Below are 19,003 nucleotides of genomic sequence, written 5' to 3'. Positions count from 1 at the left end.
AGAATGGTTAATAAAAATATAGAGAAAAATATTAGGTGACAAAATTCCATTAGGTCCCTTGTTTCATCTTTTTAATTTTATGATTGGATTTGTTAGTCAACAACATAAATTAACAGTTTAATTGGCTTCAGCAAGAATATTATATTCAAGGAAGTGGAGAGGACAAATAATACTTTCTCAGGAGAAATGAATGGAGAAAACATGAGATGTTGCCATTATGGCAAAATTCACATCTTATATTAGAACTGCAAAAAAAAGGCAAAGAGGGGATGAATTTCTAAAATATTGGATATCCTTTATAATTTTTTTAGACATACAATATTCCATTTTGTTTTGCATTAACTTGATTTAGTTGATTATAAAATTTAAGAATATATAAAGAAGAGAAAATTATTTATTGGTAACTTTGGATTATACACAAGAAACAATGCATATATAAGTGTCTGTGAATACGTACATATTGTATTCAAGTGATTCAGAGAAGGGATGTCTTATTGATTCATGGCTATAATATGTATGGAGATATATACTGTATTGTATGGTGGGAAAGAAGTGTAGGATAAATGTACTACCAGAACAACAAAAATAAACAAATGAAATAATGGTAACAATAGTAACAAGTTCAAAATTAGTTTTAAATATTCTCTTATGGAAAGTGCTCATGTTTGTAATCAAGCCCTACCATAATACTGTATCGGGCTTCTATTGTAAGTGTAATTATATATTTACTACTAGGGCTATGCACAGACCCCCTGAACTGGTTCGGGCCGATCTGCCCGTCCCCTGCTCCGCTTACCTCCGCTTCCTTACCTATGTCCATCGCGGTCTGTCGTAGGCTTCAATTGAGGCCCTGGTTGAAGCCGGAAGAGAAGGCTGCGGCCTCTTCTGGCTTCAAGCCGGGGCCTCAGTTGAAGCCCGCGATGGACCACAATGGAGGCAGGTAAGCCCCCCTCTCCTCTGCCCCCTTACTTGGGTCCGCCGCTGTCGCCGCATGGACGGTGCTGCCGCCAGGTAAGCCAACCCCCCCGCCCCCTTACCTGTGTCTGTCGCAGTCCAGCGTGGGCTTCAATTGAGGCCCCGGTTGAAGCTGGAAAAGAAGGCAGCGGCCTCTTCCGGCTTCAAGCCAGGGCCTCAATTGAAGCCCACGATGGACACAGTTAAGCCCCCTCCCCCTGCCCCCTTACCTTGCTCCGCCATCGCATGGACTGCGGCAGCAGAGGCACAGCCAGATAAGCGAAACTCCCTCCACCCACTTACGTGCTTCCATCACGGGTTTCAACTGAGGGCCAGGCCTCAAAGTGGAAGCAGGTGGCCTGCTTCCTCTTTGAGGCCTGGCCCTCAGTTGAAACCCACAATGGAGGCAGGTAATCCCCCCTCCCTCCTGCCCCCTTACCTGGCTCCATCGCCATCGCTGCATGGACTGTGGCGGCGTTGGTGGTGTCAGGTGAGTCCCCCTCCCCCCACTTACCTGCGTCTGGAGCTCTGGATCGAGGCAAACCGCTTCACCTTGATCCGTAGCCCCTCCAACCCGATTCTTCTCCGCCTTTGTCAGAGCAAAGCTGAGCACAGCCCTATGTACTACCTCCATTATCAGAGGCAGTATGCCTATGTACACCAGTTGCTGTGGAGCATGGATAGGAGGGTGCTGTTGCACTCATGTCCTGCTGTGGGTTTCTGGTCAACAGGTGGCTGGCTACAATATGAACAGAATGCTGGAATATGGATCCTTGGTCTGATACAGCATGGCTATTTTTCTGTTCTTAACACATGAATTACAAAGAAGAAGAAGAAGAAGAAGAAGAAGAAGAAGAAGAAGAAGAAGAAGAAGAAGAAGAAAGCCTCCATTGTCTCCCAAATCAGTGGCCTGGTTCAGACAACACGCTAAACCATGCTGCTTAACCACAAAATGTTTAAGGGAATGTATTAAGGTTAATGCATTCCATTAACCATTTTGTGGTTAAGCAGCATGGTTTACCGTGTTGTCTGAACCAGGCCTCTGTGTGGTTGTAAGTGTGGGTGTGGAATTTCAGGTAAGAAATGATGGAAAACAAGGGCCTGGTTCAGACAATATGCTAAACCATGCTGCTTAACCACAAAATGGTTAAGGAAATGCATTAACCTTAATACATTCCCTTAACCATTTTGTGGTTAAGCAGCATGGTTTAGCATGTTGTGTGAACCAGGCCAAGATTTAATCCTTTTCTCCCCCAGTGCATGCTCATTCCAGTCCAAATTGGAGCCATGCACATTTACTGTTGAGTGACAGTACACTATACAATTATGCTATATGATTAACATGACATGTAGTTTGCCCTTGAGGATGCTAGATTTAGGGCAGGAAAAGGTACTTCTTCACACAATACTTAATTTAGGGACTCATTGCTACAAGGCTTGATGATCACCAGCTTAGATGGTTTTAAAAGGCGACTAGACAAATTCATGGCTATTCATGGCATTTCCATGTTTAGAGGAAGTATACCACTCACTGACCTGATTCACATTACACAACAATCCACAATAAGACAAGACATGATGGCTTGTTACTGTGCATTGCTGTGTCATGTGAACCCAACATGATGGCTTACGTGAAGGTTGTTAAGCATGAAAACCATACTGAGTACCCATGGCTTGTTATTGGGTTGATCATTGTGGCTTGTTTAAGCCATGGGCTGTCATGTTATGTGAACCTGGGACCATGGCTTGGCTATGGCTTGTTCTAAAAGGCTACAGAATCATTTGACAGTAATGGCAAGAAAAGCTGACTGCTTCACATGCTAGCTGTTTCCCAGTCATCAAAGTTTGCCTGGTGGCAACTGCTAAAAGAAGATTCATCCCAGCTCCCTTAGTTTGGCACTTCCTACAACAGCAGCTTCATGTTTTTCTGCCTGCATCCTTTATCTGCATTGTGCGACCTTGGAGGAAGGTGGCTATGTTTCCAGGTTTGATTGTGTCTGAATCCAAACTGTCCCCAAATAACTGCACTGCTCTACCCATGTTGTATCTTCCCACAAAGTCCCATGCTCAGAGAAGTCTCGTGATGTCATCTTCACCTTTGCAGACAGTAGTAATCTAAGGATGACCCCAACGCCTCCTGCTTCTCTAGGCATGGGAACTGGTAGGTTGACAGCTGCCTCCAGACTTGTGAACTCCAGTTGATGGATTGGAGAGCAGCAGTGCAAGGCAATTATGAGCATCCTGCAAGCATTCGGCTGGCCAATTAGGAAATGGATTGCAAATAAAACAGAAAAAGGAGATCTCAAATGTGGTTTTATAAACTTATGGAGCAGCCACATTACAGCTTCCCAAAGGAATCTGGTTGGATGCTGGAGACATGATGCTGGACTATTTGTTCTGATACAGAAAGAACGTTTGTATGTTCTTAGTATGTGTAATGAGATGGACTGGAATGATCTTCTCCAGCTTTGGGACGCCTGTTTTCAGATGTTATCAGTTTGCATGAGTTCAAGATCCCATTCAAACTCAAAGTATAAGAGGGCAAAAAAGGAGGATACTTGTAAGTTATATTGTCAAAGGGCCACATAATCCTGTTATTTTGTCAGAAATAATTTGCTAAGCTGTTTGTGAAGAGAGCTTCAGCTATTGGGCAGTGCAGAAATGTAATACATAAATTAATAAATGAATAAATAAATGTCTCCTCTGGTGATGTTTGTTTCTTTTTACTGTTAAATGTGATTCTTTTGTTATTGACATACATATTATTTACTGTACCTCACAGACACATTTCAGTGATTTATTTATTTTAGTACTTTTATCCTGCCCTTTAGCCAAAAAGGCTCTCAAGGTGGCTTACAAAAATATTTCTTAAGGCAGTCCCTGCCCACAGGCTTACAATCTAAAAAAACATTTTGACTGACTGTGTTGAGTAAATGATAGGATTATTAACTCAGGTGGAAAGTGGTTTGGTGAACCATAGAAGGAAATAGGTTTAGTGTATTTTTACAGCTATTTTTTCCACCATGGTTGGTGTCTTTTTGATAGTGTCTATGATTTTTCATATGAGAGGAGCTATTTGTGGAAGGGATGTTTAAATGATGAACTAATTCTGGGAGTTTGTTTAATTCCTTGCTATGAATTTTGATGAACAATGTCTAGAACAGAGGAGTTAAGATAATTCTGAAAGCCAAGATTTTATTTTATTTTTAATGGCAGCAGGAATTCATATCTATGTCTTATGCCCAGGCGTATCGGTCAATGCCTGCTTTGAGACAGAGAGAATGAAACCTGTCAGACTAGCATATTTCCACCCAACTTTGCACTTCTGCGAAGAATGATTTATGTATTTCAAGCTTGCCAGTGATTATGCTTTCCTCATAATGTTTACTTTTATACTTTTGGCTTCCCCAGCACACCTGAATTTGGTGCTGGAAAAAGTAGGATGGCTTCAGAGCATTTAATGAGGAAAAAAGTTCTATTGTGCTGCCAGCAGCTCTGAATAGAAGATATTCTGTTTCCCAGCTGTATGAAATGTATATATTTTATTTTACAGTACACAAGGAGAAATTCTTCATAGCTCCGCAGACGGAACAATTAAAATGCAGTTCAGACTTATCGGGTCAATGACAGAGGTTACATGTCACTGTCAAAAACTTAGTTGTACTGACAAAGGCACTTCCTGAAATTACAGTTTCTACGGAGAGAGTAAGGCCCTTCCCTCCATAGATTTAGTTGTTTTTCTTCCTGTCTGGCATGGTAAAATGCTTAGAAAGAACTTAAGTATAGCAGATACTGGAATATAGAAATACTGGGTAAGATGAGTGGGTATGTTAGGCCACAGTCTATCTAAAAGGAGCTGGGCACCATTTCAGAGAAGAGTAATTTAACACACTTTCCAATATTTCATGGAAGAAATGCAGAACAAGCTTTTTTTGTATCAAGGATGTCACAGGCCAGCCGCATCCTCCTGCAATGATTATAGATTTTACTGAATATACTTCACCACCTATTTATGCTGTATTCGATTATTGTGTTGTAGCAAATAGGGTCATTATTCTTTCAAGATAAACTAAAACAAACAAACAAAGGCTGAACATAGGGTGACCATATGAAAAGGAGGACAGGGCTCCTGTAACTTTAACAGTTGTATTGAAAAAGGTATTTCAGCTGGTGTCATTTGTATATATGGAGAACCTGGTGAAATTCATCACAACAGTTAAAGCTGCAGGTGCCCTGCCCTCTTTTAAATCTGGTCACTCTAGTATAGCTCCTGAACTTTAACTGTTGTGATAAAGAGGGAATTTCATGAGGTTCTCCATATCTACAAATGACACCTGCTGAAATTCCCTTTTCTATGAAACTGTTAAAGATATAGGAGCCCTGTCCTCCTTTTCATATGGTCACCCTACTGAACCAAAATGTCCTTTAGGATACAATGGGATATTTTGGGAGAGCAACTCAGGGGAAAAATGTTGTGGGTAGGAGGCAAACGTACTCCCAATGCTGCTTTGTACAGTCACTACCTAGTGGCTGTCATTTGTTCTTCCCAGAATGCAGTCATCCTCCATATGCTGACTGGGGATGATGGGAATTGTATTACAAGATATTTAGAGGCACCAGATTAGAAAAGGCTGGTCTAGAGATTCTGGGAAAGGTGCTAACTCCACTTTGATAACAACTGTAGCAGTTCACAATAACAAAACTTTTAACGAGACATTCCCAAAAGGTAAAAATGGGACAAAACACAGAGCAATTTAGTAGGGTCAGGTATCAGCAAACTGGGTCTCACTTTATATTGTCTGCAGAACCTTCCAACTGCCTCCTAGCAGATTCAGGCTCCCAGCACAGAACCATCTCAACCCCGGCTGCAACATCTTTTTGGGACTGGGGGCTTAAGAGGCAGGCTCCTTTGGGGGCGGGTCCTGGCCCCTTGTTTGTTTGTTTTGTCTTGTTTTCTCCCCCTACTGATTTATAATTTTGTTGTGAATTTTAAACTTTTTTTTTTTACATTCCCCCCACCCCCAATGTTTTAAAATGTATGTTTTAAACTTTGTAATACCAGCAAAAGGCGGGATACAAATAAATATAATAATAATAATAATATAATTTATAAATGCAAAGAGCTGAAAGTTACGAATTAAGTGTTCCTTTCTTTAAAAGAAGCTGGAAATAAATGAAATAATTAATTGATTTAAACATAAATTGTGACATCACAATTGATGGTGTCAAAAACACCATGTATTATAATTGATATAAAGTAACCAATGTTTTAAAAGCATAAACATTACAGGGAGAGATAGATTTAAAAAAAAAAGTAGCTTGAGAACAATAAAATAATCCCAGACAATCCATCCCTTGCTGGTTGTAAATCCTTAGCATTCCCATTCACCAATTACAATCCAGTGTAGCCAATACAAAAAAGTCAAATAATTTTTTTTTGTCTTTTTCTTCCCTTTCCTTATATTCCACTGGACCATATGGTCTGATTTTCTTTTAAGTGAATCCAAGAACATTTCAGAACATAGAAAGAAAAAGGTTGTAAAATATCAAACCATGATTTTAACTTTATTTTCATATTAGAACAGCATCAAATGATAACCATGATAGATATAATCTGATTATAATGCAATTTATTCATGGGTGTGTGTCTGTGTGAATAATATAAAGATCTCCTTTGTCTTTCCAATGTGGCCATTAAAATGATTGTCAGTTGTTATTTCCAAGTAGACATTTGAACAATGCAAAGGATGAATTTCTTTTATTACAGAGAGTTTGTTTTTCTAATTAAGTTCCCCCTTTTTTCACACAGCTCTTACAGGGGCATATTATTATTTTGGTAAGGATAGTTTCATCAGAGATGGCACAGATATAAAACCTTTCCTATTTTTTTTACAAACAGGAAAGTCTGTTTTACAAATTTAGAGAAAGAAGGTATGCTGGAAAACAGTATTAGCTACACACATATGGGAGTGAACAACTATAATGGAATAAATGTACTTCCTTTGAAGTCAACATCACTAGTTTGATATAAAGGTTGTGTGCAGATGAGCCTAAGATGAATTATTCCCTTGTTTTATCATATTACTGTGAGAAGCAGGGCTGGCCCTTTCACGAGGCAGGGGCCTCAGGAGACGGATCCTGAAGGGCAGTGAATCCTGTGTCCCAGGCTGCTGCTACCACCAGAAGAACTACGTGCCCTGCCTGGCACTACAGAAAGCTGTGCAGGTCATTCTCCTGCTGTAGCAAACACAGGAGAATGGCTAGCACAGCTGTTTGGAGTGCCACCCACCCAATGACTCATTTTGAGGATCCCTCAGAGTGCAACCCCATGCATGTAGACTCTCTGGGGAGGCCTGCCAGCTATTCAGGAGAGAGAGTGATCAGCCTGGCTCAAATGCCTCCCTGTGATGGGGTCCTTCCTAGGAATGGACAGACTCACCCATGCCTTCCCTTGTCGGGGTGGGTGGGTGCCGAGCTGCCGCCTGCCCCTGCCTGACGACAGACCTGTCTGTCCTCTTAGCAAGCTGCCATGGTGGCTCAGGAATGGCCCCTTTACTGCTGCTCTTTACATAACATTACTTCCCGTAACCCCTGAGCTGCCATTGTTGCACAAAATGGAGGCTTGCTAAGGGGAGGGGGCAGCTGCTGGGTGCTTGCTGAGCCATGGGGTGCTCATCAAGTGGCTCCATGAGCACCCCATGACTTGGTGAGTGGAATCCAGGAGGGCGAGGCTGAGGGTGTCCATCGGACTCCACCCCCTATTGGACACTTGTGACATCCCATGTCCTTCCTCAGAGCATGACATTGGCAGGGAGGTAGTCCTTAAGATTACCTGTGCTGCTGTGGTAGGGGGAAGGGGTGTTGTTATCATGGGGCAGGGTGGGAGAAGGGAGGGCAGTGGTGTAACTTCCCATCTCAGGCAGTGGGAGGTCTGGCGCCAGCCTTGGTGAGAAGCTTAATTTTCTTTTTCTTTTTTTCTGCCTCTCTCCCTCTCCCCCAAACTGTCAGTTCCTGTTATTCTTGTGTAATGCACCTTACATCTTCATTTGGAGGAGCGTTACCTTCTCCAAGGTGTGATCTGTATCTTATTCAAAAAGATATGCCTATCAGATAATCACCTCGCTTGATGTTTTATCATCACATTGATATAACATCAAGCAAAGATGCTGGGGCATTAACCAGCAATCTGTCTAAGAAAAGGGATTGTTGATGAAAGAATGAAGCACCCCCCATCCTGAAATCATAGCACATTCTGTTTCCAGACATTATGGGAAACAGTGTTGTTCTTAGTGTTGTTCTTAGCTGATATGTATGTTAAAGCAATGTCTGAAATGGCCTTTAGTCATAACTACTTTGAGGCTATCAAGCGTACTCTGGTATAATCCTATGCAATTTTCTTTTCTTTTCTTAGAACATAGCCTTGGGATAAGTTTAGACTTTATACCAAGAAAATAACTTCTGCCCTCCCGTTCTTTGCTGAGCCCTTTCTGAAGAACAAAAACAATGGCTCATCATTATTCCGATGGGCTTATTTAGAGTAGGCCTCATTTTACACCCAAGTGTATTTTCTTTCTTTTGAAACACTCTTCTCTGTGCTTTTAGTACAGCTAATCATTTGTCTGCAATCCTACACCATGAATCCCAACAATGCCCTGTGTGCAGAAGACATTAACCTTGTGACATTTGAAGACGCCTGCACTGCTCGAAAATTGTGTCCCACACTTAGCATCTTTTGTCCCCCATTTGGCCCATGTCAGATTGAGAGATATGGGAAAGGAGTTAGGTCTGAAGCAGCATGCAAAATTGCTTCACTTCCTTGCCCTAGTTGATGGTCTCTGGGAAATCTCTTGATGGACTGCTTTGAAAGACCAGGCATTGTGAGGCTGATGGCTGCTCTTGTGCTATCAGGCCTCTGAGGGGACAAACGTGCACTTTGACTTTCCTCTCGGGACATCAATAAGCTTATGCTGGTAAAAAAGTCCTGGAGGGTAGAGAAGGAGAAGTGAACTAATAGTGGCAGGTGTTGGGAATTTCTAAAACATAATGAAGAAAGAATTTGTATACGCTTGCAGATGGAGGTGCCAAATTTGGGTGGTGCTTTGAAAGTTTATAATGCAAAGCTTTTGCCCTGCCATGCAGTGAGATTTGTTTCACTGTTTAATTTACTTTTCTTCAAGCAGGGAAGGTATTGCTTCAGATAGGTCTGAAGTAATGTTATCAGGAGGATGGGAAGAGGAAAAGGCAATCTCTAGTGAAAACTATCAAATGCTATCTGAGGTCTATCCTCCCTGCCAAGCAGTCCCCTTCCTGTATTCTGCGAAGGATGCCACTGCTGTTGCATTTGGCTCTTTTGTTTAGAATGAAAATACTGAAAACAGACCTTTGATCTTTGCATTCCAAGTGTGTCAGCCTAACTTCCTGAGGGTATTTCTTATTCCTTGCAAATATTTTTCTAGGAGATGTTTTGTATTCTTATTCCACAGAAGTACTCTATGACTTAAAGACTGTACAGTACATGGAAGTTTACAAAAAGACCCTGTGTGTATGTATGTGTGTGTGTGTGTGTGTGTAAGAAAAAGATAGCAGTTCAGAAATAACAATCCCAGTCCAATAAACCATGGTTTATCAGTCCAGGTAAAAGGCATCTGTCATCAGGTTGCCTCCTCACCCTCTATTTCTTCTCTTGAACATGGCTTCAGTGAAGGTAAATGGCAGTTTTCCATGATGTTCAAACTGTGAAACTGTCATTTAACAGCTCCTTCCAAACCATGATATTAAACCAGGATCTGATCCAAGTTTCATATCTTGGTTGGAGGGAGCCTTTAAACCACAGCTTCTTGGATAAGATGTCATAGGAAACTGTTGATTACTAAAGCACGATAGCTTCACTGAATCTGGGCATGAGATGAGAAGAAGGGAGGGGTGAGCAGAGAGGACATAGGCACACACCTTATTCTTGGGTCATTAAGCCATGATTTATCCAACTGGAATTGTTACATCTGAACTGGGCCAGAGAAATAAGGCCATACCCTTAGCCAGAGTGAGGATACTTGAGATGGTGGGGGCAGGGGGAGTAAGCAGTGGCAGATCCCCCTGTCATTCCTCCTAAGGTCACAGTTTTTCTCTGTGTTGGACAATTGAACTCTGTGTCCCACGTGGATTGTCCTGTGGTTACTAAACTAGCCTGCTGCCCTCTCGCCTGCCCAAGGGCCTCTACTTCCCTTGCTTGGCTTCGTCCATTTTCTTCTGCTGCCCCTTACGCCTGGAACGCTCTTCCAGAACATTTGAGAACTACAAGTTCAATCGCAGCTTTTAAAGCTCAACTAAAAACTTTTCTTTTTCCTAAAGCTTTTAAAACTTGATGTTGTGCGGACTTTATACTGTTAGTTTTACCCTACCCTGTGCCTGCTTACCCTACCCTGTGCCTGTTGGCATTCTCTTCCCCTCCTTATTGTTTTACTATGATTTTATTAGATTGTAAGCTTATGCGGCAGGGCATTGCTATTTACTGTTTTACTCTGTACAGCACCATGTACATTGATGGTGCTATATAAATAAATAATAATAATAAAGATGCATTGGGATACTCTCCCCCGTGCCCAGTACTGAAGTAAAAATTATCTGCCAATCCAATGAGCTTCTGTACATGGAAGAAGGGGAGACATCTTTTCCTTCACCTCAGGAAGCAAAATGTTTTGGGCTGCCCCTGCAAAGAGATCAGAATACACAGTGGTGCTGTTCACCAGTGATTTGGAGTCTATCATTGTCATGTTGGAGCCATGAGTTCTATTCCTGAACCTGGTGGAAAGAATTATTTCTTCTTTGTAGTTGTGTAGTGAAGAGCAGGTGTTGGTAAATCCCATTTAAACCTCAAGTTAGTGCTTTTAGTACTAAAAAAGGTTCCCTTGGCAAGGTACTACCTGCCAACCTCAGTTTTCCCATCAATAATCTAAAAATAATATTGCTGGCCACATCATAGTTCATTTGTTGCATCCTTTGCTCTGGATCAAAATCCAGTGTTTGAAATAAAGAGATCCATGCACAGCCCCCTTCTGCTGTGACAGCTTTGATTATTTTTAGCATAATGTAGTCCATTCTTACCACATCCTCTATGTTATTAACACATTCCCCGTTTTCTCACGTAAACCATTTTTCTTCAATTTCTCTTATCTAAAATGTCCTTTTCTCTCTCGATATCATTTCTTTCTTTCTTTCCTTTTTCCACAGAGAAAGCTGGCTGTTTCTCTTCTCCAAATACAGACCAGAAAACTACACATTCCTTCTTTACAAGAAGGCCACTTTCATTCAAGTAAAGTCATTCATAATTCCGCATGTATGTCAGGTTTACAACTGGGATAGGTAAAATGTTAAGTATAGGAAAGAGAATGAAAAGTTGGAAAAGTTTTTCACTTCCCTTTCAACAGAGCAAAGTGATTGGTGCTCATTAAAGGGGAGGAGAATGTTATTTTTAAAATCTTAAGCAGAGCCTGCTTTTTATATGGATTACTTCCTATGGAGGGAAGCACCATCAGCAATGGCTATGTAAGAAGAGACATGGAGCGTGGCTCCAGGAAATAACTTTTTCTTTCCACAGAACTTTGGAACCAGATTTTTTTTAAATAGAAATGAGTAGGATGATGAGTTTCTATGAACAGAAATTGGCTGTATTAATGTGTTGTAGCAGCACAGCTAAGCACAAGTATTCATATTAGTGCCTGGCCGAATCTGCACCCTATTTTGGGGAACTTTCTCTCTCCCTGTGAAAGAGGCATTGGGTTTTGTTTTGTTTTTTGCCTTTTTCATAGGGAGGAGGGGAAATTTGGAGAATTTTCTCCTTGGAGAGGAGGACAGGGTTGCCACATACCTTTTTTAAGTGTAGTTGATTTCTGAGGGGCTTTCTTCCTCTTTTTTCATTTTTCGAAACCAACAACAAACCAACCCAACCCACTCCTTTCCTCCAGCATTTGGAATGAGCCCAGCAGTTCTTAGTGGATGCTTATTGGAGACCACATGACCTCTCCCTCTCTAATAAGCATCCAGTAAGCACTCCTGGGCTCCTGAAAATGCCAGGGGTGTTTAAAAAAAAATCAGAAGAAAAAGAAAAGAAAAAGAAAGAAGAACCCTCAACAACTGGCTAAATTTAAAATGGTTTGTGGAAAACCTGTTACCCTCCCCAAGGAGAAAATTCTCCAAAATTCTCACCTCTCCCAGCCTCTTTCACCTGAGTTTTCATCCCCCCACCCCATCAATTATTATTATTATTATTATTATTATTATTATTATTATTATTATTATTAAATATACCACCCCATAGCTGAAGCTCTCTGGGTGGTTTATAAAGATTAAAAACAGTGAACACTAAAAACAAATATACAAAATTTAAAACAATAAAAAGTATAAAAACAAACAATATCCATTTTAAAAAAGACTCTTCTGGGGTCAAATGCCAAAAATGGAATGGTCAAATTTTTTGGCATGGCACTAATTCTTATATCCAAGTTTTAACCTCCTCTGTTTCCAAAGGCACTTTGAAAACATTTTGAAACTTGTGTATGGAGTGTTTCCTGGGCCCCAACAGTTGTCACGACTGTTATAAACCATTTTAAAACAGTAGTGTAGATCCTGTCATAAAGGTAAATTTCAGACAAGAGAGAGACAGACAAATGCCTGTGTTTTTTCATTTTTTACTTACATGATAAAGATATTGACTGATTATCAACTTGGGAAGTCAAATGGTGTAACAAAGGTGTAACATGTTAAAGCTCTCATTGCTAGAGCTCTTCATTTTTTTCTAGACTGATTATTTAATTTCCACAGAGTCCTCAGCAATACAATATAGCGCTCCATGAATCAATTTATATTACATTTTTTTCCATTCTCTCATTAAGCCATAACAAGGGTAGTACTAACCTTCCCTACTCCCAGGCATGTTAATAACCAATCTAAGATGTATTTTATTGACTTGAATTTAGCTTGATGCCAAACGCAACTGATGCTGTATAACTGGCAGATGCCGTTGGAATGTTATCAGGAAGTACATCTAAAGTTCCTGCAATATTTCATAGAATACTTTTCGGGCAATATAGAAATTGCATGGAGTGTATTCTTACTCCATTAGGAATATTTTCCCTTAAGTAAGTATATGGTCGATGAGACAGAGCATCTGAGTGTCTGTATTAATCTTTCTCAACGGTAATGAATGCTAAAGTTATAATTTGCTAATGCAGGTTTTCATCCTGTAGCATCTAATATGGGAGTTTTTAAAATACAAAATTAAGTGTATTATCTGACAATATTTGGAATTGTGCTGTATGCAAGTTGTTGTTGTTGTTGATTGTTCTTATTGCTATTATTAGCAAGAGGTCATTTGTTCACTTTGAAGCAAAGACATTATGACCCTGTTCAGTTGACATGCTAAGCCATGGCTAGGCACTAAACCTTTTGCATCAGAAGGTTAGAGAGTGTGCTTAAACCATGGTCATGTAGCCACCATGATTAGAAATGGTTCACATGACATGCTATGTCATGATTCACATGACATGCTAAGCCATAATATTTAACTCAAAGTGCTTAACTACCATGGCTTAGTATATCATCTGAACAGGATCAACATTGTGGTTACTTGCCCACAAGTATTAGTGCTTGTTATGGTATAACATATCCTTTTGCATCTTGGGCATCCACTAGGGTTGGGTGAGAATTTCATTTCAGTGTGTTTTTTAAAAAAATAATTTATTGCACACTTTGTCGTATACAGGATGGGGAAAAACTTGATTTTTTAAAAACAAAACAAAAACAAAAGTGGGACAAACCAGAACTGATAGATTCATCCAGCAGCTAGGGACCACTAAAAGTGTCACATTTATCTTGAAAACAAGCTAATTTTGACCCTTTGGGCATTCCATAGCTCTACGGATGCCTTGAAAAACCCTCCCTGATTTTGCTATATACCATTCTGCTATATACCACTCCATCAAATGTTGCTAGTGTTGTTAGGTTTTCAATCCATTGTATTATAGGCAATGAGCTTTTGTCTTTCCAGTATTGTAGTATCAGTCTTCTAACAGTCAAGACGGCGTGAAAATGCATTTACATTGGCCATGTGTTACATTCCAAGAAGCAGGTACACAATTTAAAAGAACATGTATATCAGTAAATATTAAAGAGCTTTCCAATACAAAGTTTATCCCTATGATAGCATTTTTTTTAAAAAAACATAAGTTTGGATGAACAAAAATTAAGATTAGAAAACCTGGGAAATGGAGAAAAACTGAAATCAACAGATTAATTTCTCCCTACTTTATTCAACTAGAGCCCTTACACAGACGTTGAGACTAGATGGTTGACCAGACTGGAACTATTTCACTATACTATTTTACTATACACATATATTATTTATATGTGAACTGCTTAGGGATTTAATTATATTTAGTGGTAGTATTACAAATAAATAAACACTATAGAAAAGGAAAGGCCCTTCTACTGAAAAAAAAAAAAGGAGAGGAACGTTCTTTTGAACGAGATGCTCTCACCCCATCCAAACCATGGATGTCTTCCTATGCTGTCTCCATGTTTTCCATGAACTAAGTATGTAGTATCTCAGTGAAAATTGAATGAAATTTAAATAATAAAAAAGAGGTGGCTGTGCGGGAGTGTCTGGGTATTTTCTGCCACAACAAACATCCGTAGGAAGCTGCCTTAGTGAGTATTACATGGTGCACGCTGTACATTGTGCAGCTCTTTCATCTGCTGTTGCTTGCCTTGCGCTGTAAAGGAGTTGCTCTCTTGAAACACAGAACCTTTCAAACGGCTTGGTTCAGTGAGCCTTTGAGGCCTGTACTCCATTAAGTTCTGAGCCCAGCTGAATCAAACAGTCTGTACAGCCCCTGGCCTTGGTTTTGAAAGAGTTGGCTACCCACTAATGAAACGGTATAAAAGACAGCTGAGCTAACCTTTTATTTTACTACCTTGGACTCAGTTCTATTTAGCGACGCCACAAACTTTCTATCAGGTTCCCTCCATACGGTCCTTTCAGAGCCCTATAAAGGAATGAATACCAGAACAGAGCCTTTACCCATTCAGTTTTCAGCTCTGTTAGCTTTCAATACCAGAAATGTATTTAAAAGTGGGTAAAGGTTTGTTAAATCTAATATGCCATTGTCACTCATCCTGAGCCGAAAGAATAAAACCATATATGTGATTGGATTTGCAATTCAAATGACACCATTTTGCTTCCTGAAAACAGGCTACTGTGGAAGGAAAGTGGGTGGTGTGGGGGGAAGAATGTGTAAAGGATCACATTAACCTCCAGCAATAATATTATAGCAGCACAGTTCATGATACCATAGTAAAAGACGCATATTTCACTTAGAATCCCTTCTAGCTATTCAGCTGTAGCATTACTCTGCAAGATAAAATTGGGAAGACTTTATAAAGGTCACAAACAAAAACTTCAGTTCTTTTATAATAAAATTCTACAAATCTGTACCTCAGATAGTAGATTTATTGCACTGGTGTTTTAGACAAAACAAAAAGGCAGCTTTTTTGAGTGGTTGGGGGGGTATTGATGTGTTTTGTTTTTTTTAAAAAAATCATGTTTACAGGAAAGATGTGTTTTTCATTATTGTGATGACAATATTATAACTCAGGTTCATATGCGTTGCAATCCTTGGCATGTTTACTTGGATCCAAGGCTCACTCTGTTAATGGGGATTATTTCTGAATAAGTAGGAATAGGATTGCATCCCTACTTTGTTATATGAAAGGATGTAGGCAATGGAATAACATATGGCTAGAACAGATTTATTTATTTATTTATTACACTTATATACCACCCCCATAGCCAGGGCTCTCTGGGCGGTTTACAGAAATTCTAAAATTCAGATAAAATCGAGTATACAAAATACAGATTAAATTTTAAGAATGTGAAAGGAGTTTAAAACTGCAGTGTACACTAACATGGCAGTAAAATCCATTGAATACAGTGGCCTTGTTCAGAAGATACCTTAAACCATGGTGGTTTGTTAAGCAAAAAGCCTTAACCACCATGGTTTCAGGTGTCTTCTGAACAGGGCCAGTGTGACTTCTGAGTAAACATGCCTTCATTTGCATTCTAAGGGTGTTAAGGCAGTTACATTTGGACAATGGATATAGATGATTGCTTGCCTGTCTTTCTAAGAGCTGGTGCTGAGATTATATAGTGTTCAAGTCTAAACGCTTGCAATACTGGTTCTTCCTTTTAGAATACTATACATATATATTTCTATAATGTTCTGAATATATGGCTTGTTAATTCTAATTTGAACACAGCAATTTTTTTTAAATTTAAATATTCACCTTAAATTAATGCATTCAACACAATCAAATGAATGAAGAAGAAAAATAGTGTACCAAATATTCACATTATTTTGATCTCTTTTCTCAGCAGCTCCCCCATTCAATTGACTGCTTATTTCTAGCACTGTTACTCTGTTTTGCACTCACTGTCTTTGGCCTCATTTGCCCACAATTTCATTTAATCCTATTGACAAAGAAGAAGGATGCGATTTTCTCTATGGGCAACCATGGCATCATTACACCAGAGGAAACATTGGCTGTAGCTAGACCTAAGGTTTATCCCTGGATCGCCCAGGGGTCAAACCTGTTCATCTAGGTGACACACAGGGGATCCAGTGCTCAGGCAAGGGTGAACCCTGGATAATCCCAGGATAAACCTTAGGTCTAGCTGTGGCCCTAATGTCAGTGAAAAAAGTCACATATGCTGCCACAGCTAGATACATCAAATGATACTCAGAGCTGAAAAAAATGGCAATGGAAAGACCAATATCAAATCAAAATTACGCAAACTATTTCATAAAAATGTTAAAAATCACTGCAAATGGGAGGCACTTTTGATACTAATGACAATAAACATGAAATAAGTAGTTTCAGCACAATACAACCAATATTATGTTGGTTGATATAACAATATCAGAATTGTGAACCTTTAACCATCCTACAATGTAAATCTAACATCTTTTATCTAAATGGATTTAAAATATTGATGTTCTGTCAGTAGAAACTCGATGATGATAATGGCTTGAAGTGATTCATTTATCTGTTCAAGTTTTTTTGTGTGTAACAGCTTTTTCTCATAAGATTGTTTGGGAATACTCTGATCACTTATACATACCATGAACTGTATGAGGTGGACCGTCGAAGTAGATTGTGGAAAAGTTGTAAAGGAGGATAACTAAACTGTACTCCTTTATCTAAAAGGATTTTTTTGGAAATGGTAATATTCATAAAGTCTGTTCACCTAAGATATGTTGGTTTTACATATTGTCGGATGCATTCTATATACAGTAATTAAAACAATCCAAGATGGTTAATTGATGTTATATCAATGCAAGCTAATGGTTAGTAGGATGGTTACATGATAGTTGGTGTTTTCTATTTTTGAATAAAACACATTTTAAATGGATACTGGCTGGGTTTTTTGTTTGTATTTTATGCTTTTTATGGTTTTAAATGTAGCATATTTGCTTTTAGTGTTCACTGTTTTTAACCTTTGTAAACTGCTCAGAGAGCTTTGGCTGTGGGGCGGTATATAAATGTAATAAACAACAACAACAACAACAACAACGCAGAATTTAGGGAAGGTGACACCTGCCCAGGTGAGGGGAGTAGCCTAGAAGTGTTGCACACATTTCAGTAGGGGCACTTGCAAAAGCAAGTGCCACATCTCAAATGCTGGTGAACAGGATCAAGGAAAGCCCAGGCTAACTCACAGACTGAGTTGCCACGCTAATTGTGATTTTGTGAGCACAGCCAGTACCTACTTTTGGAGTGTGGAAAGGAGGCTGCTCAGATGGCAGGAACAGGTACACTCCAGGAGAGTGTCTTTTTCACAGGAAATTGACCCTCTGTGCATCTTTAACATTGTGTAGAAACCCCTCCAAGGCACTTCCCCAGGAAACTGTGATATAATCTGTATGGTGGTAGTTACAAACATTACTGAGACTTTCATAAACATACATTGTAAGAATTTTGTAGGTTTTCTTTTTTACCCTCTTTCCCTTCTCACCCCTCTTTTCCTTTTGTATCATGTCTTTTAGACTGTAAGTCTGCTGGTAAGGATTGCCTTATTCCCTTTTCTCTTCAGTACTATTCAGCTGTAGCCTGTGGTCAATCTTAACATGGCGGTTTGTGAAGTATATTGACAGCTATACATGGGGGCTTTCTTCGTGGTGCCGAGTTGGTGCTGCTCCACCACCAAACCCCACAGTATCGCTGCTGCAGGATGGCGGCACATTATTTACACGAAGGGAGGCAACGTGGCCCTTCTGGTGGCCATTAGGCTTGCTGGGGAGCCTTCCTCCTCCTGCTGCTTCCAGCGACCAATGAGAGGTAGCCCTCTGCCCAAGACACCCCTGGTGAAGTGCCCAAGTGTGGACAGAAGGGGAAGAGCCGCACTGACCTCGCTGCTGTGGGTCTTTGGCTCTTTGCCCTGGAGTGGCTCCAAATCGGCCACTGCGTCATTTAACTGACACAGCGCAGTTTCAGAGCCACTCCGGGGCAAAGATGACATTAAGACAGCCCCATGGAAATGAGTCTGAGATGAGGAGGATTGGTTTAAAACAGAAGCAAGCATTTAATGTTTTTTTATTTTAAATTGTTTTATTGTAAATTAGAATTTACAATATAAGTTCTTATGGAGTATAAATCCCTACAACAAATAAAATAAATAAATATTTCCCATGCATTTCCTCCAGCGAAAGGACATTGGAAGGGAACTCACTGGCAGGTGGCAAGTTGTGGATTTCCCAAACAAATCTGCTACTTTCCCCAACCTCTCAGTTTTCAATTAAATGTTAACTGCTTTTGCAAACGTAGTATTTCGGGAGGAAAAGTTGGACAAACAGATTTGCAGAGGTGTGTGACATTATTATAGAAGATACAGAAGAAATGGAAAAATACTTCAATATTCTTAATTAAGAATTCGTTTATTATTGTAAAGTTCCCTATGCAATGCAACACATTTAGATGAATGGTAAATAAATAATATTGT

The sequence above is a fragment of the Elgaria multicarinata genome, chromosome 10 (genome assembly GCF_023053635.1).
Source record: "Elgaria multicarinata webbii isolate HBS135686 ecotype San Diego chromosome 10, rElgMul1.1.pri, whole genome shotgun sequence".
NCBI classification, from domain to species: Eukaryota; Metazoa; Chordata; class Lepidosauria; order Squamata; family Anguidae; genus Elgaria; species Elgaria multicarinata.
The sequence above is the reverse complement of the archived record's forward strand: the minus strand, read 5'-3'. Positions refer to the sequence as shown.